This window comes from Melospiza melodia, chromosome Z (genome assembly GCF_035770615.1).
Source record: "Melospiza melodia melodia isolate bMelMel2 chromosome Z, bMelMel2.pri, whole genome shotgun sequence".
Lineage (NCBI taxonomy): Eukaryota > Metazoa > Chordata > Aves > Passeriformes > Passerellidae > Melospiza > Melospiza melodia.
Window position 1 is genome coordinate 51,044,847 of NC_086226.1, and position 26,659 is coordinate 51,071,505.

Consider the following 26,659-nt stretch of genomic DNA (forward strand, 5'->3'; position numbering starts at 1 on the left):
GGGGAGAAGGGAACTTCCCTATTCCCGTGTCCAACCACCCTAGGGGTAAAAAACCTTTTTCTAGTATTCAACCTAAACCTCCCCTGACAGCAGAGCAGAATAAGTGGAACAAACAAGAATTTTTCACTTACTTGAACAGATTTATTACACCTCTGCTAGCATACATACCAAACACTTAAACGCGCTTTGCTCTTTTCATTACATGGTTGTCATCTGAGAGCACTCTTTGTTTCTTTTCCTGGTCATGTGGCTTCTCAAATGTAAACCACTCAGCATACCACGGCTACCACAAAATTAAATAACACCCTTTGTCATGAGTGACTCTACTGGGAATTCTAGACCGTTCCAGGATTTATTTACTAACAAGTAGCACCATTATTTGCAGTACAGAAACACCCAAGACTCTCACAGCCCAGTGACACATTCTGGCAGAATGCAGTAAGTAGAGATAGTACCAACCCCTTGACAGTCCTTGGCAGGCTAAGAGTGTAGATTGTGGTCAGGTTTTTTCCACAACTAGGTGTATTTTATAAACTTGGATGGGCTTATCTGAAGTTTTGAAAATCCATAAATATGCCTCTTGAGAACATTGCCTTTGTTACAGAGGCAGTCAGGGAGAATGCAGGGGGAGGAAGGGGGAGAGGATGACATTACATCTTGGATTGACCAAATTCCTCAAATATCATAAACCAGGGAGAGCAGTGGTGTCGTCCATGTCAACACTGATGAAGGGGAAGGCAGAAGAGTATCAAGAAAAGCAGTAGTAACAGATAACACAAAAGCATGACACACCAGCCTTTCCTAAAAGAGGAAAGTAATAATATATATACCCTATATATAATATATACCCTATCCTTCTCTTTCATGAGGCAACAGCAGATGTTTAAAGTCACATAATGTATCTAAGAAGTTTCTTTCTTTCAATAAGTAATTCACAGTAATTCAACCATCAAAGTCCATTTAATTAACATTTTAGAAAATAAGTCCAGCTACAGATCTGTAGGAAAAAAGTTTAAAGATATTAGTTAATTGATCAGACAACAAATCTATCTATCTATCTATCTATCTATCTATCTATCTATCTATCTATCTATCTATCTATCTATCTATCTATCTATCTATCTATCTATCCATCCATCCATCCATCCATCCATCCATCCTTTGGTGCATCTCTTTTAAACATACTTTAATGTCCTTCATGATACAGAACACCTCAGGTTTCAGCCACCTGTCTCTGTAACACAGCCCTGACAGAGATAGCAGCAATAGATAGCATGAGTCCCTCAGCTTTTCTTACCATCTTAGTTTAGCCAAGTGGAGGAGCTGCTGGAACATCAATGCCAGGCTCTAGCAGTGCTCAGGGAAGCCAGAGAGCATCCCTGCTGTGGCATCACTGGGCCAGGGCTGGCAGCCCCGAGAAGCTGAAATGGTAGGATGTGGGATGCTGTAGGGAAGGCTGGGCAGGGACAGTGCACCCTGTCCATGCCATCAAGGCCCTGACCAACAGTTCCAGCAGGGGACAGGTACTTCCACTTGTCTTGAGACCATGTTATCAGCTGTTCCCTAACAAGGTGACAGAAAGGCCAAAGGGGAGAGCAGGGACCTGAGTAGTCTACTAATACTCCTTTAGGAGCAGGTATAGTCTAGTAGGTGGATGTAGGGCTCACTGACAGCTAGAGTGCTAGTGTATTAACCAGATCAGGTACAGGGATCTTCACCTGACCTTACAGCTGGTGGATGGAGGGAAATCTTGGGAACTAAAAAAATGGGGGACTGACAGCCCTTCCCATGGATTGAAGCTACGTTTATTTTAAAGTCGTCATGCTTGCACATTGAGATAGCTAGCCATGACCTCTTCTCAGTCTTTAGGATGACTGTTCAAACAGTGAAGTGGTGTCATACTCCTAATCATGTAATGAGAAACTATCCAAAAACTATCTGTTTGGCCTGCAAACAGAGAGCAGAGAAGGGTATCCCTTTGGAGCTGTCAATAAATTATGTCCACTCACAGCCTTAGAAAGCTAGCAGGCTTTGAAGGACTGCTTCCAGACAGCTTTTGAGGCTCTCAGTAGGGAGCTAGAGCCACAAGAAAACTGACATGCCATCTTTGCCTCAAGTTCTTGCCAGTAGCACAGGCATTGAAGTATTCTCAGCAGTCAGGAATGCTGCAGGGACACAAAGGAAAAAAAGGTGTTTATAGCTATGAAGCATGGATGGTTCTGTTATGGATGGGTCCATAACATAAATAATCAATTCAATTCATTACACCCATGCATTTGACCTCGAAGATGTCTAATATTCAAAGAACATTTTTCTTTTACATGTTTAGAGATGTCATGTGAGATGCAAGTGATTCTAATGAACTAGGAGTCAATTTACTTGCATTGGACACCCTAAGACTGTTAATTGTCAAATAACACAATTATCAAAGAATGTTTTCTCTCAGCTTTCTCACTGTTCCCCTTTCTTTCCAGTCTCACAGTAATTAGTTTCTAGGCTTCGTAATCCTGTCTTGCACTATTCTGTCTTGGCACTGGCAACTAACTTCTTATGCACCTAAACTGTTTATTTGCTTTACTTCTTGGGTTTGAGATTAGGCCTTTTGTAAATTCCTGTATGAAAAGCTTTCCCCTTGTCTTGATTAATCATGTCAATAGTTTTCCTGCTGTGACTCACTTAGTTTTCCTGTCTCCAGAAGAGGATATCAGATTTGTGAGGCCTGATCCTTGTTTTGAAAGTCCACACTAATTGTACTTAGAAAGAATAGCATCCTTATTCTGCTCCCCCCAGAGTTAGAGACCTCCACCTATTGTTTCTGAGTAACACAACCTCCAGGTTTTCTTTATAACATGAAGAAATGTTATGTACTTTAACATTTTTTTCTGGAACGTCCTTATCTTTCAGTGTGTCTTATGTTTTGTTAGCTGTTCAAAGATCATTACCTCTTTCCTCTTCAGCTGTAACAGAGTTAACCTGACATCTGATTCAAAAGAGACTAACTGGGTCAAACTTAGTTCTCCTCTAAATACTTGAAGAAAGGCAAAAGCAAGCAACAGTATCATCAATTACAGGCAGACAGGCACTATAAACCCGCCCCCACAACAGATGTTACGTGTTTAATTAAGGCAGAAGAAGAAGGAACAGGACTAACTCGTGCTGGCTTGATAAGGACAGGGAGTCAATTATACATATTTACATATCATACAGGATTTTTTTTTAAAATTTGACTACAGTTCCTCTATAACCTCTATAACCTTCTGATATCATCAGAAGGCTAGGCAGCAACCTGTTGTTATGGTGTCATGCTGCACTTCGGAAAGATAACAGCAAGTCTCCATGTCTCATGTGACACATAAATCAGCCCATGTGTACCCATTTAGTTTTCACCCTTTATGTAGTAAAACACACTAGATGAGGCCATGCTGCCAATAAAGCAGTCTATTTTAAAAGACAAATTATTTCATAATAACTTACCACCAGAAAGAAAAATGTCCTTGTTTGGCCATCATCTAGGTACCATCAGTTAAACAATACACCAAGTATTGCACTTATGTAACAAGATCCTGTAACTGTTTAATTGTATTTCATAAACAGTCAGGACATGTAGCTATGGATGAGGATTTTGTTGGTAGATACAAAATGCACAGGACAAAAATGTCCAGGCCTGTTCTAGAACTAAGTAACAATTATAGGACTATTAAAATAATGAATAACTAATTAAAATGTAACTCATAAAATATAGCTAGTAAAACTATATTTGCTCGACTATAAGACATTCCCACCACAAAACCTGAGATACTTCATGTTATTCTCTACTTAAACCACATTCTTTTATAATGTTTTATCAACAAGCCACTTATAAGCAACTAATCTTTTCTTTTTATCTAGATCTGAGAGTTTCTTTTATTAAATTCCAAAAGATCTAGTTCCTTACTAGATGTATATTTATTCTTATATACTGCATAAGAATCTAAGATGAATGCACTACAAACATCCAAGCTTTCTCTACTTAGATTTCTTTGACTTGGTACAAAAAGAGGAAAGAGGGCCAGATAGTTGCTGGAAATCATTTTGGTGTGACTGACTTCCTGGGTTATATTTTGATTTAGCTGCAAAAGATCCTGTGGCAAAAGCTTTTGGAGACAGAATCAAGTCTCATATTTGGTAGTGTGGAAGACATTCTTCTTTTACAGCCCAAAGAAGCTTCCATGGAAGCCTTGCTGTTACTCCACCATGTTTGTGGAGGATACTCCTGATACTCTAAGTTTTCCACAAGCTCCTCACCTTAGTGGCTTTTTTTCCTTGAAAAAGGCTAAATGTCTCTCTCTTAGAAGCATTTTAGCATCCCTGGGTAGCACTGGAAATTGTCCTCTTGACAAGATCTTGCTCTTAATATGTGCAACTCACGCATGGAAATGTTCACATGCCCTGGTTAAGGCCCGCTTGGCTGTTTTGCCACAATCAATAAAAATTACTCATCTTTTTTGCAGTACAGAGTTCACCAACCTGCTAAATCAAACACTATCTTATACTATCAAATCAGGCTATTAGGTGCTTGCTTAATGGTACTGCGCAATGCATGTACACAAGATTATGTATTCTGGTCAGTGGTTCAGGGGAATGAAAAGCAGCAGATAAAGATTCAAAATCCACTGGAAACAATAAGGGTCTCCCCTAGATTCCATACTTGCTAAACACAAAATTGATGATCTGGAAGTTTCTGTTGGTATGTTAGCATGCCATTCGTTTCAAATTCACCAGCTCCAGTAAGAAGCGGAGTTTAGGTATCCCATTTTATTAATAGGGACACATGGCTTCCTGTCAGACTGGAGTGTAATGTTGTGAAATCAGAGCTCATCAGTGTTGACCTACCCTAAGTTACAGAATTTATAACTACTAACTCTGTTTCTCCATATAATCTCAAAAAATTCTTCACAGGGTTGCTGTTTACTTCTATTTAATTGCTTATTTCTGAATGCTGTTCTTGTAGTCAGAAACAGAGCCACTCACCCCCAGTGCTCAATACAAGAAGTAAAGTGAACTTAAAAAAATAGGAATGTTAATGTAACTGGGTTTAGTTTCATAGCTACAATCTAGTAGCATTTTCTATCAAATTGGCAAGCCTGGGCTGGTAGCTAACATTACTTTGAACAAGGGCAAATTTTCCTGAGTTCTAACAGGAATTTCCAGATATTCAGTACCTCTGAAAGGCATGTCCAACTCATATTCAAAATAAAGTTGCCTGAGAAGCTGCATTCTAGTTCTCTTAGTGCTTCAATTTTCCCAATTGTAAAATTAAAATTATGAGTTCGCTTTGCTATTAACAAATAAATATGAAATGCATTCAGTGATCTCCAGTCTTTGGGAAAGTTTTGATCTGTAGTCCTATATATTTGTAACCAGATGATCTTTAAGGTCCCTTCTAACCCAAACTATCCTATGATTCTGTGATTTTATGCTCTGGATCTAATCTAGCCCTCTTACAGTTTTATCTTACAACTGGAGGGGAAAAAGTTTTCTTAATCTGAGTAAGAAAGTATTCTTTATCTGAACTAATTAACCAAAAGTCCTAATGAAGGAAAAATGTTTGTAGATTTCATATAAGTGGGATAGTGTAAGTCTGATAGTTAAACTGTAAATTTGTGTGAAAACTATATCTTCATACACTGTAAAATCAGTAGGCAAATTTAAGAACACTTCTTTCCTTTTCTTTTTAAGAGCATGTGGAAAACTCTTCCCCAGTCTCTTTGTCTTTGTTTTGCTATATGAGGTTACTTCTTCCTTAGATTTATTGGCAAAGGACTCCCTGAGAGTGTTTCTTAATTTACTTCTGGCAAGATAAATCTAGCTAAGCTCGCCTTGACAAGTTCAAGGCAGATAACAAGCAACTTGCATGAGGACGTGAGATGATGTTTCTCAATGTTCTGTCATCTGAAGTTCAAGGAAAGGTAGTAAAACAGGCAGATGCTGAAGGTTGTTCTTTGCCAGCTTCTGTTTCCTCTTAAAGAGCCAGAAGAACAGACATCAGCAAATCCACAAAGGTCAAAACCTGCAACAGAAACTGAAATGGAGAAGGAGAAGAAAAGCACTTAGGATAAAAAAAAATAGTATCTCCATAAACTTAGCTGAGTTTCTGAAAGCGATAGAAATTCAGCATTCATAATATTTTGTTAAATATATTCTGAAGGTTAAAAAATCTGGTCCTCTTTCCCACATGCCCATCAGGGTAAGATTCCATCACTCATGAACTTTTAGAATTTGGATAGCTCAGCAATTACCCATCTTAAAGTATCCACTTGTATCAAGTTCACAAATAATTAATGGATAATAATGCCTCATTTGTTATGGAGAGGAGCAGCCATATTTGTTGAGGGTACAATGACAATATTCTGAAGCTTGTACAAAGTTCACTGAAGAGGAGCTGAAAGGCATTTTAGTCAACAAAACCACCAAGTTCTTATTCCTCTGATGCCCTGGAGGTTAAATGCAGAGACAAAATGGTACAAAGAAATAGAGAAAAAATTGCTACTTTAGCATTTCCCAGGTGTCTCCTCTTCTTCAGATAGAGATGTCAACACCTTCTCAGATCTGCCAAAGGAGAGAATTGTGTAATACTCCCCCACCCATGTCCATCAAATTACACCTGATTATTTCAAATAGCTTAAATAATGTTGTTAACGCATCTCACATTGCCTCACATGGGTTAATGAATGAATAATTTACACAAAAGATCAACATCTAGATGTGAAACCCCTTATAACTTAGTAGAGGATAACAATCTGTTCCATCAGCATTGGTGAAACAAAAAGAAGCTGCATCTCCCCTGTACAATACTGTAATCTGTTACAAGACTTGTGAGGGTTCCTCAGGGTGAGAGAGATAGACGAGAATCTTGCTTCATGATCAGAAGGCTGGACTTATTAATTTAAGTTACATTATTACTATGCTAATAGGAACAGAGAGAGAAGTTCAGAAGCTGCTAAGTTAAGAATAGAATAGGAATCTCAAAACAAGGGAGCTCTCTCTGTGAATCTGTCCTGGAGCTTGGTCCTGTGATTGGCCCCCAATTGTAAACATGGAACATGAGCCAATCACAGGCGCACCTATTGCATTCCACATCAGTAGATAATTATTGTTTACATTCTCTTTCTGGGGCCCCAGCTTCCCAGAAGAGGAAAAACCCCAAAGAGAGGATTTTTATGAAAAAATGTCTGTGACAGTAACCATGTAGTAAAATCATCACAGAAGGGAACTTGGAAGAATTACATTCTCACCAAAGTATAATTTCATACATGAGTAGTCTCCCAGGATTTAATTTTGAAACAGCTGGAATGAGGGCTTAGCACAGTACCCTGACATTCTCTTTGTAAAGCCCTATTCTGTAACCAAATGAACAATAGGTGGTGAACCTATGAAAAACTCTGCAGTTAGACAGTGAAACTGTGATCATAAAAGGTTCCAGGACTAAAGTAAAGTCAGCTTGAATTATGTGTACAGAACAAGGTCATTTGTTGTGTCGGGAGTTTAGTTCAAGCATGGCTTAAAGAAAAAGGCCATGAAGGCATACAGTGAGAGAAAAGTAAAAGGTAGTTGCAAAGCAGTTCCAAAAGCAGTTCCCAGCCTGATTTCTATAAACAATTAGACTCTCTCAGGCATCACTTTATAAACAATAAGGTTCTCAGACAGTCTTCCCATAACAAGCAAAACACCCTCTCTGGGAAAAGATGACACCCTGAGAACAGATATGGAAGTTTTGGGAACCTTTCATATCACAGTGGGAACACTGGTTTTGTTTTGTGTAAACAATTATTGGTATTGTAAAACAAAAGGAGTGGTTAGAGTTTTCTCTGTTAGCCTATCATAAACTTGGATTTTGGAATATGCATGAAGTTAATTAACACTGTTATTTAAAGTGACTGATCGATCAATAAATAGGAGTTCAATGCGTTAAAGGATGGTCGTCTCCCCTTCACTTCAACATTGTTGGAACTACATCTTCCATTCTTACAAGGGAACATGTAAAGAACAAAGCAGGGTAGAGCACAAAATCAAAGTATGTAATGGAAGGATCAAGATCATCAGCCTCTTTTGTAGAGCTTATTAATGCCAGGTGAAACTGAAAATGGACTATTTTTGTGGATTTTTTTTAAATATCTTTTCTTAGATAATCCTGGCATTCCTGGAAGGCATAAGTGCCTTTGGTACATATGTACCTTTGTGCCAGTTACAGACTGGTTCCCCTCTTTGGGCAACAGTTTTTTACAACCAGACTGAAATCTGGTTCCTAATTTTCTGGGTCTGGAGAGACACCTTTCATTGTGCTGACTGTTAGGTATGTTCACAAGCACAGTTTTCTCCCAGGATGCCTGTCAGTATGACTGCTTCAAATACCAAAATAAATGTCAAATTTTTACACACTAATTAGTGTAATATATACACTAATTACTGTGGCAAATAGATTAAAAAGCAGAAGACTGGAGAGGAGTCATTTACAATTGTAAATTGCTCAAATGAACTTTACAGCTGGGAATAACTCTGGATAAGCAAATGTGTAAAGCAGGCCAGTGATCCTCTAGCATGGACTGAGTTTAAGAGTGCCTGCACTTGTATAGCTCTGCCCAGGTATTGCTTTGGGGATACCCCAGTTCACAGGGGTAAAATCACAGAAATTAATTCACTCTTTGTATTCAAGCCACAAGTGTGTGGTTGTTCCCTCTGCCTGCCTGTGTCAGCTCACACACTAATGTATGCCAATGTAAGTACTGTAAGCGCATCCCTCCTCACAGGCTGACCGGGTTGTGAGTTCAAGAAAGTCTGAGGTCACCATGCTGCACAGGCTGGCCACTCCATAAGGGAGGGGAGCTGGGAGCTGAAGGAGACCCTAGAAGTTTGCCCAGAGCCCAGGACATCAGGCAAGGTCAAGGTAATGAGACAGGGCTGGGGAAAGCCAAGATTATGAGCCAGCAATTCAGAGTTAGGACCAGGCACTGTAAGGTTAACAAGTAATCACCTGACAGGACCATAGTGATGAGGAAGGTCCAAGGTCAGGATGGGACATCATCTTGTGCACGAGGGTCTGGACACAGATTAGCAGGCTAAAAGTCAGGCATGGACAGGATTGTGATGTAGTAGTGCCTGTTTCTCAGATAGGATCCAATCACTAGAACAGCACCTTAGGTCAGTTCCCGCAGGAAGGTAAGGACTTTCTGCAGTACCGTCTGCAAGGAATGTCTCTTGGAGGGATCTCTCCAAGCTTACCAGAGAGAAGGTATAGTCCTCAATGATTTTAAATTAGCCCTGTGGTAGCCAAACCCCCAGGAGGCGGGATGGTCTCAGGGCCCTTTAAACAAATGTATTTCATAGCTCCAGTAACCAACAACCACTGAGAGGAGAAAAAAAAAACCTAACACAAGGGCTGAGAGCTCTTCTGTTTTTCTGTCAAGCCAACTTCTTGCTCTTTCCAGATTTCTTTGATTTTTTTCCTTCTTCTGCCAGATACTTAAGGTTTCTATATTGAAGTTTAAAAGCAGAAGGATGATACAAAGAGAAAGCAGAAATTAATTCTGCTAAGTTACTCCATGCCTGTTAAAAGAAGGTAACAGTATGTCTCTTCCTCAAGAGATTAGGACAATAGATTTATAAATTCACCCCAATTTACTGCTTAGTAAGAAAATAGTGCTAAGGCCATAAATGCTCTTTCAAACAAGAATTATGACAGATAGGCACTAACAATTATTTCATGAAATTGCTGCTAGCAACAGATAAAAATGAACAACTAGAGACCTCAACAAGTGATTTTTCACTCAAATCCCAGGGAGCAGGCACGGCATCTGAAGGCATGCAAAGAGAAGTTCGAATAGCCATTTCCTTCCTAATCCAGCAGTGGGAGACTTCCAGGGTAACTACTTTCTAAACACCTGCAGACATCTCCCTATAAGGGAGGTATCTCTCTTTAGTGCCTTAAGCAAGTGGAACTACTTTAGCTTTACTTACAAAAATATCTCTAGCCTTTTTCTTGATATCTACCAAAAGCCTGTGTTTCTTCAACTTTTCATACTTTGTCACAATCAGGTTTTATCTGCACTAAGCAAGTATGTTTTTGGCTTAGTCAGCATTTCTGTTCTAGCTAGGCTGCCTTTAAAAAAACAGAAGAAAACCCCATATCATGCGGAGTTAAAATCTATTCCTTCATACTAAAAACCTCGGTGTCTTTTTCCTTTACTTTCCTAAGAACAATTCAGCTAATCGTGAAGTATTCTTCTCATATGGAACCACTTTTTCTCAAAGTGAACAATAGTGAGTCAGTGAGTCAGCAGACAACAAGCTTCCTGAGTGAAGTCAGCAGTCCCTATTTCCCTTCTATTCTATAATGCAGTGGGATGAGTCAGACAGACAGAAAGATTGCCAGACTGCTGTATGTATTTAACAGAATTGCTAAATACTTCATCTTTGACCTTTCCTCTAGTTTCTCTTTCCTTTCTTTTTGTACATTCGTAGTCTTTTGTAGCAAAACCAACACGCTTGATTTTAAAAATAAGGAAAGACAGCAGATTCACAAATTAGGGTATTTTCTCCCTTTTTTTTTACTTGCTCATCCCTCTGATCAGTAACTATGTTTACACAAATAATAAGAACAGATCTGGTCAGGTAGCAGAAATCCATTATTTTATTCCTCTAAATAATTGATGTCAATACCTCACTTTTTGCTAAATCCCTTTATGGCCTATTTATAAAGCTCTCTTTCTGATAAAGCTGCAAAATTATAGAGCTTCTGTCAGAAAATAGACATCATGGCTTCCTTTAGACATGTAATATTTCTTATAGCAGCAGAAACTAAGAAAAAGAAAGCCAAAAAAAACCAAACAGAAAACCACACCCCAGCTCTGTGCAATTGCTCCATAAGAACTTTGAAATTTTGGAGCCACTTACAGTGACATCTGAAAATGTAATCCAAAAGAAAAAATTATAATTTTCCAAAACCACATGATCTTCTCAAATGTATTATATACTATTTAAAGCACAAAACATGGTCCTCCTCATGGAAATTATGCTAATAACATGAAATAATAATGATATTCAGAATGATTTTGCACCAATAACTAATAAAGTGTAGGAAAACTTAATTAGGAGCAAAAGGGCTTTTTAAAATTGTTATTATTAAACAAGCATTTCACTTCTGACAGTCCTAATTCTCAGACTTAAAAAATACATCAGAAACTTGTTATTAACTTCACTAAACTTTGGATTAGATTGCAAGTGATCTGTCTAACATCCCTTAATGAGCAGACAGAGGTTCCAACAGGCACTGAATAAATCTCTCAGAGTTGGAGACCACTCTTCTATATCAGTCCTTTTTGGACAAAAAAAAAATCCTATTTTCTTATGTTATTGGCAGATAATGGTTCATTCAGATCTGAATCAAAATACAAAAACAAAGCATCATACTGTAAAATGGCTGATATTTGTAAGCTCAGCATCAGTGAGTGACGGGCCCAGAACTGGACACAGGATCTGAGGTGCAGCCTCACCAGTGCCAAGCACAGAGGGACAATCCAGGATGCCATTGGCCTTCTTGGCCACTTGGACACAGCTGGCTCATGTTCAGCTGCTGTCACCAGCACTGCCAGGTCCTTTCCCACCAGGAGGCTTTCCAAGCACACTGCCCCTTCAGCTTGTGGTGTTACATGGGGTTGTTGTGCCCCAAGGGAAAGACCTAGTGCCTGGCCTTGTTTAACCCCATTCCATTGGTCTCTTAATTCTGCTTACTGCTGTAACTTCACTTGAATTTCCTCCACCAGTTGTTATTTAAAGTACCTGTAAGTCCCACTGCTAGCAAAATTGTTTAGGTAGTGGATCTATCACAAGCCAGGGCTGTTCATAAGCAAGCAATTTTAGTTTTATACATATATTTACTAAATTCATATTGGATGTGAGAAATGCATTCATTTATGTGAGCAATGCATTCATTGATAAAAATATATTTTGTATCTTCTCATGGACAAACACTTAGCTAACGTATTCTTGAATAAATTCTACATCATTTATGAAAGCATTGTCCTATGCTAAATATTTTAAAACAAAAACAGATTTGGGCATCAGAGGTATACTTTAAAAAAAGTATCCATGTCTACTTTAAAAAAAATAGGAACTTAGTGTAGATGTTGGCCATGAATTTTGTGTCACTAAGTTTCTGGTGAACTTTTCTGTATTTAAGTGGAATTTATAGTTTCTCAAACTCATGAGTGTTTTTGACAATCATAAGAGCAGGAATAAAGAAGACATCTATACTCTGAGGAATATAGTTTTAAAGCAGACTCTATTTTTTGTAACTTTCATCTCTATAACTTCATGTAATTTAGAATTTATTTTTTAACTCTATTACTGGATGCAAACAAATATTCTGAAGACCAGAAAAACAACAACCTTGGGAATACCAAACTCTTCTAATTCCTTAGTATGTTTGATAATGACTGGATAGAAAATTTCTAATACAGTTTTGAGTATTAGAAAGCATGCTGGTCACTTGGGGGACCCTTCCTCTATTTGAATGCCCTGAGCATTGATTGAACAGAGTAAGTGCAATATCATTGTTTTGCACAACTTCTACTTTGCCAGCCTTGTAGAGCTGAGCTGGCATCCTGCTTCTCTTTTGCATGACTTCTGTTTGCCTGGGTTACATACTTTATTTATTTATCCAAAGTTGTGCTCTTGTATTTTACTGTCCTTGTTTTTTGTATATTTCAGCACTTAATGACATGTCTAAGTATTCTCAATACTTTCTATGATATAAAATGTACCATGAGGATACTGGTTACTGAGGTACAGAATGTCAGAAACCTGAAATTTCAATCCTGTCAGTGCTGCAGTGTATGGTGTATGACCATGAACAAGTTATTTACTGTATGCCTCAGTTTTCCTTTCTGAAAGGAACATAACAGTTGTAGCAGAAATGTCATATTTTTTAGTACTATGAAGTGTGTTTTTCCCCCAGGGATGGTAAGAATAGTCATAATAATGATAAATTATCAAATTAGGAAATGGAAAGCACCTTCAGACTTCTAAGGAAGTTCATATGAACTCAATACATACAGAAATGGCTCCTGGCCTGGCTTTTCCTAGGCATAGTTGCTTTGCCCAGGCTGCATGCTGTGTCTTATTTGTGCATTCCTTCACTTCAGAACACAGTGCACAAGTAGAGATATTGTATGGCTTAAATGTGTCCCGTGGTTCAGGTTCAAGAGGCAAGTAGCAACATGAGTTTTACACCTGGGGATGGAATTATGAGAATCAGAGAAGTTTAAATGTTTTTAATTTTACACAATGACATATTTTAATATGTATTTGTGTGGTGCTACTTTGTTGTTCCTTGTCTTAGAATGCTGCATCCATTTTTACTAATTTATATTAGACAGAGGTCTGTAAATGCATTTCTTTTTTAGGGTCCATGTGATAAACAGATGTATTTAACTAGATAAGCTCCCCCTGCAGACCCCCTGCTACCAGATATTTTAGTGCAGCAATCCAGACATATAAGGAATATGTAAGACACAACCCAGTGAAATGCTTTAACATTCGTTTAACTTAAAAGCTTGACAACATTCATAATTAGGGAAGCCTTCATTATAATGATTTTATTGCTGAACTTTTGAAAATTTTCAGCTTTTTAGTAATAAGGCTAGTGTCTGAAATTTCCTGAAAGGAGATTATACAATACTGCCACTCTCTGTCAGGGAAAACTGAAAACACAACAAAACCAAATAGAGGTGGGAAATTTGATGGAAAGAAATGAAATCACTTTCCCGTATAAGAGATTTTTAGCTCCACCTAATGGTCAGAAAGGAAGAGATTTTTCCATACACTTCCTATTTGCTACACCACTGTTTGGAGACAAAACTGAATAGGGTGCATCAAAGTAATAAACCTAATTCTATCAAAATAACCACTATAAGTAGAACTTACAGCAGCAATAACTGAGGAACACAAGCAATTTTACCTCATGCATTCAACGGCTAATGGATTTTTGCTGCCCTTGTAACTAGATTAATGGCATCATGGTAGTTTCCAAAGAAAAGTGAGTGCCCTGAGTATTGCTGCATTTGTACATTAAATAATGGAAAAGGCCCTTTGTGTGTAAAGACTGGCAGCACTTGAGTGAACTGCCTGAACTTACACTGGTGAAATCTTATGTCATGATTTGTTTGCTGAAGCTTTGTTCCATCCTGTATCAATTACTCATGTAACATGCATTCTGCAGATAAAACCAAAGTCCTTCACACATGCCACTCAAAGATCTATGTGGTAATTCATTAGGTATGTGCAGGTATGGGGTTTTCTTTCACTAGGTATGAACCTGCAGCACAGCCCATCAGATCAATTCAGTGACATCCTGCAGATCAGGTTGGTGTTTGGTTTTTTAATGTAGACATGCAAAAATTCTGTATTTACTCTAGTGGATGTAATTGAAAACACATTTTTTCCACATTTTGAGAAAAACAATGTGAAGGTACCTTAGGCTGGATAAGAAGGATTCTTATAGCAAATAGTCCAGTTTGAATAATCCTATGAACACTGCAATCTGTAATAAGCTACAAAAAATTTTCCCAAAGCACCATAAATTACTAAGGCAGGTTTGAAATAAAGGTTTGTCTTTTTCAAAAAAAAAAAATGTTCTCAGGCTTATAATATTCAAATTATCCATACCTTTACTCAGATATACACAGATTACCTTCAATAGCACGCCTTTTAGTCCTATGGTATGTGCTTCTGGTTCTAGATACTAAGTCAGCAAGTACGGTGACTTAGATTTGGTCTTAGCTAAAAATTTTCTATGAAAAACCAGAATACAACTGAAATGGAAATTCCAAAGAATTTATGTAAAAACATTAAAAAAAACCTCAAACAACAACCAAAAAAACCCCACCACAACCACAGGGATGAGAGGAAAACCAGCGTTAAATAGACAAGTGGAATGAGTAGACCCTAAAAAGTAGATTAACATGTCCTAACAGACTTACATTTAATAGGCCATTAAAGATTCTTAGTTTGCTCAGAATTAAGAAAAAATCTTGCTGTACCTAAATCAGCTACTCCAACTAAATTTTTATTAGATTTTAAAAGAAAAATATGTTATTATTTTGTTTTTGTTGTTTTATAAATCTATTTTATTATAACATTGCTTTAAAAATTGGCTATTCTGCAAAATGTCATGTTTAGAAAAACTCAGAAAACTCATAATAGAAATATATGAAACTGGAATACACAATACTGATTTCTTATTAAGACACTTGCGATCCAGTGATCCAGATTCTAGCTCCTTTGCCTATTTTTTTTTTTTTTAATATGGTAAAGAACCCTTCTATTTCTACAGTTTTGCAAATAGGAAAGCCTATTTTTTGGGAAATGTATGTACCAATAAGCAATTTTAGTCTTTATGCTACAGTACACAGCTATTCTGAAATTGATTGATATTAATATTAGTATCCATGTACTAAATTGTTTATATATGCTTTTAATGTAAAACACCAGAGGAATAGCTTCTGCTGCTGTACAACAGTATGCAGTTATGAGCCTTTAAACTCTATATCAAGTATGAATCACTCTATTGTTTTAAATATAGTCAACATAACAAAAATCATAGCCTAACGGGCCATGCTCCAGTTACATCCAGTTGTGCTTGGGCAACATGTTAGCAAGGCTGATTACTTTATCAGGCAATTGTTTTGGAACTAATTCATGTGCTTTTCACCCAGTGCTAACTATATGTTTATTATTGCTGTTACTTATTCTGTTTGTAAAATAACTTTTGCTTTCAGATAATTTGAGGGAAATTTTGTTTGTATGTGCTTGGATCATCTCCAATTGAAACAAAATTTTCACAGTGCTTTGCAATGTTCCAAAGTTATAAACATGTGGAACAGTTAAATGAAGTCTGAAAACATTGTTCTAGCAGAGAAATATTTTTCTGTTTGAGTACTAGGCTTTTTAGTTAGTCGGTAGTAACATAAAATTATAACAACAGTTAACACTTTTGATGTGTTTTTATCCTGATATCACATAATGTTAGAAAATATCAATTTTATAATATTATGAATAGCATAGAGAGATTAAGGAATTCATAAGAGGTAGTTAAAATCCTGAGGGAAGAGTGGAAATACAGGACCTGTATGTATTACTTGCGCCTTTGTGATATGCTCTAGATTTTCCTGTTGCCTAAAAAGATATAAATTAACAGCATGCATCTGGAATATATCCGCACACTTTGCCATCAAATGGCACTGATTTGATCATACACCTAGGCTTTCTCTTTGTTATACATTACAAATTTAGAAAATAAGTGGAGAACCGTAACAAAGATTCAGGGGAAAAAAAAGTACAATGAGCAGTTACTCTTCTGAAAAGAGTGAAGAGAATACAACCTTCTAAGGTCATGAGTGAAACCACCACCTATGGTAAGCTGCAGAGAACTCTATTTATTTACTTTGGAAAGATGAAAGACTGAGTCACTCCAGAGCCAATGGGTACGGTAGCGTAGGGAGATATCCAACCTCATTTCTCACTCATCTGATGCCAGAAATATGTTACAAGGTCATTCCCTCTAGCTTTCTCAAGCAGGAGGTAGAAAACTCAAACAGAGAGAATGGGAACTCTGGGAATGCTGAAGTCTTTGGTGTTCAAATGACAACACCATTAGCTCAGGAATGAAAAGGGCTAGGCAGCATTCACATAGCTGTTTACCTGCAGAATCCTGCAAGTGAATCACTTCTGTACTCTGGGACGCTCCAATGGGGTCAAATATTCAATTTCAGTACACAAACCAGCCTCTGTATATAGTCTGTTGTCCCATCTCAACTCCCATCCTTTTCCCTGTAAGGCACCTAATAGATGAAAAAGGAACTGTGAAAGGAAAAAACAAAATCAAACATACACACCCATTTGCTGTATTTACATATGCTCAGGAACACGGGACCAAACTCCATTAGTCACCCTGAGTCATTATTTTTCCTGTTGAGATAGGGTCTCAGATAAGTGCTTCCAGGATTAAAATCTTAAGAGTGGACTTTACTAAATGCGCTAAGCTTTTAAGTTCACTTACACCAAATGTAAATAGGTTTTTTTATAGAAACTCAAACTGTCTGGATAAGGCAACTCTACCTGCTGCCTCACACATCAAACAGTACTTACCTGCTTCCACTGTGACTAGAACTACTATGAGTCTCCAACCACTTTTCAAAGGTACGTTCTGAAGAACTCTTTAAGCAGACTGAGTGGCTTGGGAAGGGGGTGCTTTTACTGATGTCTTTGTTTTGCTAGGAAAACAAAGCATTTGTTTTGATGTCTTGTGGCATCTGTGGAGCCACAAGAAAACTAAATTTGTGCTTTTTGGACTCCTCCATTAGCTTGAAGTTTTTGTGGAATCACAACCTGAGTTAACAGGTCTCAGATTGCATTAAGACGTCTGTCTCTGCAGACACAGAAAACCTAGTCTTCATTAGTATATAGTCAAGGATTCTTGGATGTTGTATTCATATTGTTGTATAATTATATTTCCAGAGTCTCATACCTTCTGGTTTTCTCACAGCAGATCTTCACAGCAGTGTTGTTGTTGCTTCTCAGTCAGGGCTCCGCTCCTCTCCTCTCCAAAGCTCTCCCTGACCACCCCACCCCCTTTAATCCCAGCTACCTCCATGGGCTACAGCTGCTGCCCAATCAAGGACATCACAGCTGCAGCCCATTTACAATAACTAGAATCAGGGCAGGGTCACTTCTACAATACAGAGGTCTTTTACTGCCATACATATATTTACAATACATATATTTACTCAGGCCCCTACACTTGGATAATATCCTTTCTTAATAGGATAAGCAAGGATGTTGTATAATATTTGTTGTCCTATGTTGTATAGGGAGCTTTCTCCCTCATAGGTATCCTCATGGAGTCAGATGATTGAGGACGTACTGCTGTCACTGAGATTAGAGAACAGGAGTTAACAGGGAAGAAATTGCTAGAAGAGGGGTAAAGTCAAAGAACAAAGTATTAAGAAAGCTACAGTCAAGCAACAGAGAGACTTGTGGTTAAATCTCAGGAAGAAACACCCCCACCTATTTCCAGTGAGTTAACTGATGCCATGTATGTCCCAGACACCTGGGCTCTTAGCCAAAGATCCTCACAACAGTAGCTTCTAGCCACATTCCTACTCCCTTCCCAGAAATCATTTTGCACTCCCCCAGTGTAAGAATTGTTGCTTCTCTAATTCTTAAACAAAAACAGGACTAGAATGATAATGTTTATGTTTTCCTTGCTTCCAATTCCTTTTCTCTTGTGTCCTGTTTCTCTTGTGTTCAGCTTTGTAGGATCATGCCCATTTCCAGCAGTATCTTTGAGATTCAACTACGAACATCCTATGAATATTGACAAGGTCTAACTTCTATCTTTCTGTTCAGCATGGATGAAATGACAAAGTAATTTGGCTCTGTGTTAGCAGTGTTATGCATTTCCAGTCAGTGCTCAGAGGACCAATTAAATACCAATTGAGTGGACCTATTTTATAAAATAAATGAGCTAAACATTGGATTTAATCATAGATGTTGAAGCCAAGAGAAGTTATTAGCTCATATTGCCTTCTTTAGACTACCCATAAATAAACAATGCTGCCTCAAAAAGCATATAGAAATTAAATATCTACCTTTTTTCAGTGGGTTCTATCACTTATTATTACACAGTAAGAAACTATGTCTTATTTCACATCTGAGTTTCATATAATCATAGGATATCTTGGGTTGGAAGGGACCTTAAAGATCATCTATTTCCAAACACCCTGCAGCAATACCTTCCACTAGAACAGGCTGGTCAGACCTCCATCCAGCCTGGCCATAAACACTTCTAGGAATGGGGCATCCACATTTTCTCTGGGAAACCTGTGCCAGTGTCTCACCACCCTCACAGTAAAGAATTTCTTCCTAATATCTAATCTAAATCTGCTCTCAGATTGAAGTTGTTCGTTGTCCTGTCACTAAATACTCTTGTAAACAATCTTTCTCCATCTTTCTTCTAAGTTCCTTTCAGGTACTGGAAGGCCGTAATTAGGTCACACTAAAGCTTTCTCTTCTCCAGGCTGAACAATCCAAATTGTCTAGACCTTTTCTCTTAGGAGAGGTGCTCCATGCCTCCTCTGGACTCTCTCCATCAGTTCCATGTCCTTGCTGTGCTGGGACCCCAGAGCTGATGCAGCCCTGCAGGTGGGCTCTCAGCAGAGCAGAGCAGAGGGGCAGAATCCCCTCCCTGGCCCTGCTGCCCACCCTGCTCTGGATGCAGCCCAGGACACGTTTGGCTCTCTGAGCTGGGAGTGCCCATGGCTGGGTCATGCCCAGCCTCTCATCCACCTGCTCTCCATCTCTTCATCTTCAAGTCTGTATTTATACCAGGGATTTTCTCAACCCAGGTGCAATTTGCAGGGCATTATGTTCCAGATATTATTTTTTGTTTCTTGTCCCTAAATTATAAGGTCCTATTTAGTCTTTGTGAAGGTACCTACTTATTTCAATCAAGTCAACCCACATCTTTTGATAAACTGAGCAAGTTTTTTGCTCAGGAAGAAGAGTTTTCTCATTTCCAAGAAGTGAGTTTTCTTGGAAAATGAATTAAAAATGAAGTTATGTTATTAAAACCAGCCATTAAGACCTAAGTAGGTACCGACAGTTAAGAAGTCAGGTTAGGTAAGTGAGGGACAAAGTGAGTCAGCATAAACTGACCTGAATTTTAAAACAGAATTTATGTTCAGAGACGTTCCTATTAGAACAGGATCAATTATCTCAGCAATTACAGGGAGATCAAAAATTACACAAAACACAAATCTGAGTGTACTTAAAAAAGTACTGTCTTTTCTGCCTTTTTGCTCATATGGGCTGATCAGTCAGGTTCAACATGCAACAGCACAGAGACCCTTCTGTGAGTATAGAGAAGTGGCTGTTGTATGACAGCTAAGCCAGGAACCTGCTAAAAAAATTCCAGAACCAAATCTAACAGCAAACAACAGACAAAAACAAGTCCTAGCAAAAACAGGCATTGCAACAAGTTTGTGCTCTCTGGAACCCCCCTTTTCTATGTGCAGCCAAAATCAAGAAGTATCATGCTTAATACTTTCTAGCAGGAATAACCTCTTTTTACCAACCACTAAGGACATATGTAAGAAACAATACTTGAGGGAATCATAAACATTTTGAAAACAATTCCTGTTGCCTTCTAAGCTGGACACACAGAGACTCTAAACAAAAGCTTTTACAAGGAAAGGGAATGTGATAGTTTTCAGAAAAATATACTGAGAAAACCTTTGGAAGATAAGTATCTCAAAAAATCCTGCCACATTCTATGCAGAGAAGATCAAGATAACCAGATTTTTTAAAATTATTAATTTCAAAGTATTCTCAAATTTAGGCCAGTATTTTAAGCAGCATATAAAAATATTTTATATAAAGAAAGGTATCCTTACCGTCCCCTGCTGGTATTCATGAAGACCTTTCCAGCAAGACTAGCTTATCTCAGGTTTTGATCTCATAACACAGTGACAACTAGCAAAAATGTATAATACTGCATTGAAATCCTGACACTTCCAGACAATATGATGTTTTTCCGACAGGTTTGCTGAAATACAGTTGCCAATTACAGGATACATGTTTTAAGCTGAAGCTATATATGACAAAGAATTTATGTTTATCCCATCTCTGTACATCACTGATTAAATTACTAAAGCCAGAGAGAGCCTGTGAATCTTCAACTCCCACACATATCATACAGTCTGAGTAAATAAAAGTGAAACTGTAACCAGCTGCACAATAAGAAGAAACACTCATATTCAGAGCTTTCTGTCTTATATGGAATTGCAGAACACAGCTGTAACTGTTCAAAAGTAAACAGTGATCAGATCTTCCACATATCACAGTGATGGCATTACCCCTCACACAATCTTTAACAGATTGCGATCAGCAGAACTCCCCGGGGCAGCAGGCAACCATCCCTTTATTCATTTTCACTACCCCCTTTATAGACCCAACTACTACTCCATATGCCAGTTCCAAAAGCCAGAGAAGATGAAGTGGTCTCTCATGTAATTTCCATAATTCATTTAAGTGGAGGCAACCACAGGATTAAGGAATTAAATCTTCCAGCAGTTATGAAGAAATTTTCAGTTGTTCTGTCAGAAATCTGAAAAGGGAAGGTATTTTTATTCCCAAGGACCCAAAATAGACAAATTATTTGCTTCAATGAGTTTGAAGGATCGGGCCTACCTGGAGTATAAATTTGGCAATTGGTGGTTAATCAAAGTCAAGGCAATTTTTGAAAACTATCTGAAACTACACTGAACAGAGGGAGACTTCTTGCTACTCAGATATCAGATTTAAACAGAATAAATAACATAAAATTCTTAAATTATTGGTTTTCAGGGTCAGTAACAAGCTGCCTGACACATGATTTAGAGGGTTATGAAAAAAATAACATTGATGCTTAGATTATCTGCTTTGGTTAAAAGACAAAAAGAGTAGAATGGATCCAGAAACTCACGGTTTTCCAGGAAAGAAAACCAACCCACTACTTCTTTAGATGCAAGGATCAGAGCTAACCTCTCTGGGTGAAATTGGTTCAAAACCAATAAATTAGCTGCCTTTCTCTTAGCCTCATTTTTCCTTTGGGTATTGTGGAATTTAAGGATGGCATGAGCAATAGCATGACTAAGCACTACCAAAAGAATGGTCATTTCATTTTTTATGGCAGATCTACTATTCAGTGACTTTTTAGGATACTTTTTTCAATCAAGAATTCAGAAAAAAAAAATGATTACATTAAAACACCACTTGAGCTTCCTAGTCAGTTATTAAATAAAACCAGAATAGTGGAACACCTGATGTCAGAGTTGCTGAGAGGTGGTAGAAAGGAAGACACCTTAGGGTAGAAGCAAACAGAGTACTATAGCATAGTACCTCTTGGAAGGGACCTACAACAACCATTTAGTCGAACTGCCTGACCACTCCCAGGCTGACTAAAAGCTACAGTCCTTTTTGATGCCAATATCCTAAACCCTCTCAGGGACAGGCTTAGGGCATTGACCACTTCTTTAAGAAGTCAGTTCCAGTGTTTGACCACCCTCTTTGTAAAGAAATGCTTTGCAGAGTTCAGTCTAAACCTTCCATAGTGCTGCTTTGAGTCATTCCCATACATCCTGTTCCTAGGTCCCAGGTAGAAGAGATCAGCACCTCCCTCTCCACATCCCCTCCTCAGGCAGCTGTTCAGGGCAGTAAGGTCACCCCTCAGCCTCCTCTCCTCCAAGCCAGACAAACCCAGAGTGCTCAGATGCTCCTCACAGGATATTCCTTCCAGCCCTTTCACCAGCTTTCTTTCCCCTCCTCTGGACACATTCAGGGACCTTCCCCCCTTCTCAGAGTGTGAGGCTCAGCCCTGCACACTGGACTCAGGGTGAGGGCAGCAGGGCTGAATCCAGCAGGATGATCCCAATCCCAGCTGGTGATGCTGTGTCTGCTGCCCCCCGGGATGGGGTTTGCCCTCCTGGCTGCCCGGGCACACACTGCTGGCTCACCCTGAGCTGCTGCCCACCAGCACCCCCAGAGCCCTTTGGCAGGCTGCTCCACACTCCTCTCCCAGTCTGTACTTGTGTCTAGTGTTCCTCCAGCACAGGTGCTGAATCTGGTGTTTATTCTTGTTAGACATCAAGACACTATTATTTTCCAATATATCCAGATTGCTCTGCATCCAGTCTCCCAAGAGAGTCAATAGCAGCCCCCAATTTAATATCATCAGCAAATATACTAAACATGCCTTCAACTCCTACCTTCTGATCACAGATAAAAACATCTGTGATCAGAAGGTAGAACAGAACCCTGAGGAACACCACTGATGAGCTGCTGTCAGCTAGATGTACCCTCATTGGCTGCTACCCTTTGAGCTCTGCCCGTCAGTCAATTCTTCACCCAGTGCACTGTAAAACCACTCCTCTCACTGCTGTACGATTTGTCCAGAAGGATGCTTCAAAAACAAAATACCTCATTAAAATACAAAAAACCTGTGTCTACCATCTTCCCTTCACCCAAGGTAAGCTCCTCTGACCTTGTTCTGTAGCACTACACTTCTGTATCTTTCAGAAAAAGTTACAAACACTATTTGGTTAAATGAGAGCTACCTATGAAGTGCATAGCCTCATCAGGGTAGGTAGCTGAAATGATCACAACCATACAAGGATAAGATGAGGTCATTTGGTCTGTTCAGCCTGGAGGAGGCTGAGAACAGTCCTCATCAGAGTCTACAGGTTCCTCATGAAAGGGAGTGTTGAGGCAGGCACTGATCTCCTCTCTGGCGAACAGTGACAGGACCCGAGGGAATGATGTGATATTGCATTAAAGGATGTTTCGGTTGGATATTAGGAAAAGGTTCCTCACCCCGACTGTAGCTGAGCACAGGAACAGGCTCTCCAAGCCTGACAGAGTTTAAGAAGCATTTGGACAATGCTCTCAGCTTGATTCTTGGGGCTGTCCTGTATAGGACTAAGAACTGAACCTCGATGGGTCCCTTCCAAGTTTCCTTTCTTACTACTTTTTTCCTGCTACAACCCAACACCTCACCGAAGCCGCAGCGGGGACAGTAGCACCCCCGTACCCCCGCCCGGCTGCCCGCCTGAGGGGACACGGGGCCGGCTCCTCGGGGTGCCCGGGCACACGGGGCGGGCCGGCTGAACGGGGTGCTCGGGCACACGGGGCGGGCCGGCTGCTGGGGGTGCCCAGGGACACAGGGCCGGCTCCTCGGGGTGCCCGGGCACACGGGGCGGGCCGGCTGAACGGGGTGCCCGGGCACACGGGGCCGGCTCCTCGGGGTGCCCGCGGCAGGTGCCCGCGCCGCGGGACGAGCCCCGGCCTCCGGCCCGCCCGCCGGCGCCCCCTGGCCGCCACAGCGCCGCTCCCCGGCCCCGCCGCCACCGCCTCCTTTCGGGGCGGGCCCTGGACCCGCCTGTAGGCGTTGTAGGGGGAGAAAGTAACATGGTGGCCGCTTCCTCCCCAAACAGGAGCGGTGACGGGTGCGGCGGCTCCTGAGGCGGCGGCGGGCACGGCGCGAAGCGGCGGGGCGGGGGCGGCGCGGCCGGCGGCGCGCTCGAGGGGCAGGGGCCGGCGGCAGGTGAGCGGCCGCGGCAGGCAGGGAGGGAGGGAGGGAGGAGAGGAGAGGAGGCGGCCTGACAGGCGGGAGCGGGGCAGGCGGGCGAGCCGCCGGGTCTGGCGCCCGCTCCCGCCTCGGGGCGCAGCGCTCGGCGGGGGAACCCCTCTCCTGCCCCCGGCTACACGGCCCCTTCCTTCCCCTCTCATCTGTCCGGAGGAAACTCCCCTCCTCGCCGGACAGGCAGGGACGCTCGGGCTGTTCCCCCGCGCCTACTCGGTCCCTGGGAAGGGCTCCTGCCCTGACCTGCCCCGGCAGAGCTTCTGCGCCGGGGCTCGTCCTTAACCCGCTCTGAGCGGCCGGGGAGGCGGAGGCGCTTTCTGGACTTTTTCGCTATAATTATTACCATGATAATTGTTACTTTCCCTGCTCCCGTCGGGCGCGGCCGCCCCACGGGAGCGCGGGGCTCTCCAGCGGCGCAGGTGGCAGGCGCTGCAGGTGAGTCCCGGGGCAGCTCCCTCCTGTATTTCTCCATTTTCCTCTCCCTTTCCATGGCCCGGCTCCTCCCCTAAGCTCCGGCGTCAGCGAGTTTAACCCTTGCCGGAGATTCTCACCGGCTGTTGGAAGGCTGTTAGGATAACAGGGATCGTCCTGACTGAGTCACACTGGTATTTTGGAAGTTGGTCGTATGAGTGAGAAACGTAAAGTACTGAAGACGTGAGAACAAGGAAAAGCTAAATGCATTACTTTTAATCAATCTGTATTGTCATCTGAGGATATCTCGTGTGTCATTGCTGCACAGCCAGAGAGCCTATGGAGCGGAAAGATCTGGTGATATGCTAGGGCTTTCGTGTGATAAACAGTGAAAAAATATTCACTGACTGTTTAAATATGATGTAAGTTGATTAACTGTCCTGATAATGCCAAACACAGTCCTCGAAATTGTTGGTACTGCAGTCTCAGAAGGGATGCAAAAACTGAACAACACTATATTAATTCTAAGCTTAATGTCAATTCTGTACTAATCTTTTTAACGCTGTTAAGTCCTCTTCTGTTAAGTCCTCTTCTCTTCTTAAGATCAAACTCGTTGCAGACATGGACTGTTGTGTTGCTGTCAAACAATGCCTCTGGCTAACCTTTTATACCTGCATGAGGGAAGGACAAACAACAAACAGGACATTTCATTTGACTCTTTTTTTTTTTTTCCCCTCTAAGTTGTGTTATCGTGACTTCTCTAGTATTTTCTTGGCTTCCTATGAAGTTTTTCAACTTCATAGGAGTTTAAAGTTGAGGTAAATTTGAGCCTTCACATGGACATGTTAATAAAAAGAGATATGCTGTTAGTTTTGTTGGCTGTTTCTTCATGTGGACCAAACACAAAGTTAGTAAAAGTTTTTACATCACTCTTTTTAAGCTGGCATATTAGGAGTTAGGGAGTAAATGTTTTGTTCCTGTGTGAAAAAATAATGGTGGAATGCAAACTACTTCATGTCTGTTTGGTAAATAAAAGATTTTTTATTTGTATTTTTTTTGAAAAGCAGTCATGACCAGACTTAAGCGATTAACCAGACTACTAACCAGCCATACTAGCATATATATTTCAAATCCTTTGCAAAAAGGACACCAACTAGCAAACCATAACTGATAGGTAGGTTGTGAATGTTTGTATCATAAATGTGACTGTAAGTGGTTTCTAAGATTTTTCAATTTTTTTTTAAGAATTAGCTGATACGCTGCTTTTTACCATTCCAGTGGATATGAAATGCTAATAGTGCGTGTCTGTCTTGAGCAGTGCAATGAAGTTCAGTAGAAACCAGAAATATAAATATTAGCTTGCCTACATGAGTTCTGACTTCTGTGTTAAAACAGTTACTAGTGCAACTCAACAAAAATTGCTGCTAAAATTTCAATGTTTGAATCTTTAAAAAAAAAAAAAAAGAAATCTTACAAGTTAAGATGGGCATTTTCATAAATACTTATGGATAAGTGTAATGTTACATCTGACTGTTTATTCTTCGGTTAAGATTGGTCCCTCCATAGCCCAAAGTAAAGTAGTGACATCTTTTTGGACCATGTCATACATATTTGTTTTCTTATATGATGACTGTGTGTATGATTTCTTTCTGATCAACCGTTACATGGCTTTCATTAAAAAAAAAACCAAACAACTGGAGCAAAATTGGAATATTAAATGTTGGTATGTATAGCATCCTTCTGGCTCAACATATTTTTAATTCTCATTTGGAGTGTTAGTGCCACATATTGTTGAAATACAGTTCTAGAAGTGGTATCTTTTTAAGCTTAGTTCTTCTTTAGGCCTGCATTTGAGCAGTGGAGAATTGATTTTGGAATTCAGCCTTGATATGCTTTAAGGAAAAGTGTGTTCAAGTGTTCATCTTGACACGCCATCTGGGTTTGCTTAAAAATACAGTAGGAGAAAAGTCTCGGTAGAATTTGGTGGAAAAGATATGTTGAAAAAGTTGTAAGAAGAAGGGAAGATAGTCTCTTAAC

At 40.0% G+C, this 26,659-nt stretch overlaps 1 protein-coding gene and 1 long non-coding RNA gene across 2 annotated transcripts in view; one reads left to right on the forward strand and one right to left on the reverse strand.

The window, feature by feature from the left end:
* Positions 1–119: 119 nt before the first annotated feature.
* LOC134432126 (uncharacterized) lies at positions 120–19,250 on the reverse strand. The gene is made up of 2 exons (XR_010031230.1): positions 16,735–19,250; positions 120–6,061 (listed from the first exon to the last, which is right to left on the reverse strand). It is a non-coding gene; the product is annotated as an uncharacterized LOC134432126 (long non-coding RNA).
* A 4,883-nt stretch (positions 19,251–24,133) lies between these two features.
* The window catches only part of DENND4C (DENN domain containing 4C), a 72,990-nt gene continuing 70,464 nt past the window's right edge, over positions 24,134–26,659 (forward strand). Inside the window, exon 1 of the mRNA XM_063180684.1 lies at positions 24,134–24,172. The gene's annotated coding sequence lies outside the window, so the exon portion shown is untranslated. The remainder of the gene's footprint in view (positions 24,173–26,659) is intronic.